Source organism: Mustelus asterias, chromosome 16 (genome assembly GCF_964213995.1).
Source record: "Mustelus asterias chromosome 16, sMusAst1.hap1.1, whole genome shotgun sequence".
NCBI classification, from domain to species: Eukaryota; Metazoa; Chordata; class Chondrichthyes; order Carcharhiniformes; family Triakidae; genus Mustelus; species Mustelus asterias.
Window position 1 is genome coordinate 20147654 of NC_135816.1, and position 3196 is coordinate 20150849.

Here is a 3196-nt window from a genome sequence, read left to right on the forward strand (position 1 = left end):
ATATTTCAGAAATCTCCAGCTACTGTGCTCAAAATCTGGAATATCTGCTGCAACGCAAGCTAGGTGTGAGCCCTAGATGCAGGAATATCATCTGCAGCAAATACCTGCTGATCCCCTCCCTGGATCATCACTCCACCTAAACATGGTCATCAGAGACAAAGATCAGCACATAAATGCTGAAGATGGCGGCATATTTGTTGCAGCTGAGCTGCAGTTGTGGTGTCATGGGCCTTCCATTTGTATAATTGGGAAGTTCTGGCAGCACATCCAACCATCATAGTAGGATGGAGGAGTATGGTCCTACCACCCCTTGAGCAAAGCTATCAGGAGCTCCTTGAACCTGGTTGGTAAGGCCGAGGGTAAGTGCCAGACAAACTGTCATGATCGTTTGGGCAATAATGGCGCCCCAAAGGTCTCCATGTTAAACAAAGTCATGATGTGGAGATGCCGGCGTTGGACTGGGGTAAACACAGTAAGAAGTCTAACAACACTAGGTTAAAGTCCAACAGGTTTATTTGGTAGCAAAAGCCACGAGCTTTCGGAACAGGCTGTCCCTTCGTCAGGTGGGTAGGAGTTCTGATTACAAACAAGGCACAAAGACACAAACTCAATTTACATGAATAATGATTGGAATGTGAGTCTTTACAGCTCATCAAGTCTTAGAGGTACAGACAATGTGAATAAACAAAGTCATGGACAGGCTTCTCCCAGTGTCCAATTGCCAAGTCGTATGGGCGATGGAGAATTGGTGACAGGGTCAAGGCTGTGAACCTGGCAACCTCTAGTCAAGATCCTGCACACATGCAATAAATGCAGAAGGTTTCTTGGACCCTTATGTTGGGACAGAGCTGTCTTGGGGCAGCAGCATCTGTGACTGAGCAGACCCTCCTCAGGGTACCCTGCACTCACCCCAAATGGGGAAGGGGCTAGAAAAGGTGCCCTTTCTCCTGGCTGGAGAACTGCACCCTTTGTGGTCAAAGAAAGAAAACTCTAAATTTTATAACTCTGAATGTTAGAACACTCATGTATAATAATCTCAAGAAGGACCGTTTGGAAAGAAGAAGTGCAGTTAGGGCATGTGAGCTGTCAAGATTTCAAATTGACATCACTGCCTGCAGCAAGACCTGCCTTCCTGTGGAGGGGCAGCTGAATGAACAAGCAGGAAGATACACCTTCTACTGGGAAGGAATGACTGACCGTGACCCTCGTGTCCCCGGAATTGGTTTTACCATCTGGAGAAAGATCTTGGATGCACTGCCAGAATTTCCCAGTTGTATAAATGGAAAGCCCATGACACCACAACTGCATGCATAGAATCATAGAATCCCTACAGTGCAGAAGGAGGCCATTTGGCCCATCGGGTCTGCACCGATCACAATCCCATCCAGGCCCAATCCCCGTAACTCTACTTATTTACCCTGCTAGTTCCCCCTGACACTAAGGGCCAATTTACAATGGCCAATCAACCTATCCTGCACATCTTTAAACTGTGGGAGGAAACCAATGCAGACACGGGGAGAATTTGTAAACTGCACACAGACAGTCACCCAAGGCCGAAATTGAACCGGGGTCCCTGGCGCTGTGAGGCAGTGGTGCTAACCACTGTGCCACCATGCCGCCCAGCTCAGCTATAACAAATATGCCACCATCTTCAGCGTTTATGTCCTGTCCTTTGTCTCTGATGACAATGTTGAAGGAAAGTTCTTTTCTGACCTTGATGAAGTCCTCAGTACCATCCCAAAAGAAGAATACACCATCTTTCTGGAGGACTTTAATGCCGTGACTCTGATGTCTGGAGAAGAACCATTGGGAAAAATGGTGAGGGAAAGGCCAATGCAGATGGTGTTCTCCTATTGCCAAATTATGCTCAGCATGGCCTCATTGTAACAAACACCTTCTTCCCACAAGAAGGACAAATACAAAACCACATGAAGGCACCCTCAATCAAATCGTTGGCAGCTCCCGGATTATGTCATATTGGAGTCAAAGATTTAAGTAATATCTGTATTACTTAATCCATGGGGGGGGGGGGTTGATGGTGCTGGACAGATCAGCAACCTGTTTGATCCATGATGAACATTCACACAAACCAAATGTCTGAGAGGGAGATCAATCTCTCAGCCCAACTGGAGAGAGGAATTCCAAGTGCAGCTCACAACTGATGTAAAATCTCTTCACACATCCAACCCAACTTCAGAATAGTGGGATCAAATAAAGTCAACTGTGTCAGACTCCTGTGGCCAGACCATTTGGTTTCAGCATCATTATCACCCGGAAAGGGTGGCACGGTGACGCAGTGGTTAGCACTGCTGCCTCATAGCACCAGGGATCCAGGTTCAGTTCCCGGCTTGGGTCACTGTCTGTGTGGAGTTTGCACATTTTCTCTGTGTCTGCGTGGGTTTCCTCCGGTTGCTCCGGTTTCCTCCCACAGTCCAAAGATGTGCGGATTAGGTAGATTGGCCATGCTAAATTGCCCCTTAGTGTCAGGGGGGCTAGCTAGGGTAAATGCATGGAGTTATGGGGATAGAGCCTGGGTGGGATTGTGGCCGGTGCAGACTCAATGGGCCGAATGGCCTCCTTCTGACTGTAGGGATTCTAGGACTGCTTCGATTAAAGCAATTTTGAAATATGTGATCTTTTGGAACAAAAGCAAGCAGCCTTCATTGCCTGGCAAAACAATCCAAGGTCACAGGTCAAGAAGGCAGCATTCCGACAGCTCAAGACTGACATCCCAAAGAGAAATCTGGAAGATAAAGGACAATTGGTGGGAAGGGAAAGTCTGGGAGATCCAACATTATGTTGACCATTATGACCTGCAAAGTCTTTTGAAGACAGCAGAAACATAGAAACATGGTAAATAGAAGCAGGATTAGGCCATTCAGCCCTTCGAGCCTGCTCCACTATTCATTTTGATCATGGCTGATCATCAAATTCAGTATCCTGATTCCACCTTCCCCCCATAAACATTGATCTCTTTAGCCCCAAGAGCTATCTAATATCTTCTTGAAATCACAAAATGGTTTGGCATCAACTACTTTCTGTGGTAGTGAATTCCACAGATTCACCTCCCTCTGGGTGAAGGAATTTCTCCTCACCTCAGTCCTAAAACGTTTACCCCTTATCCTCAAACTATGACTCTCTACAGACCAAGGTTAAATGGACAAAGTCCCATTCACTGACAGGATTGTGTCTCTCT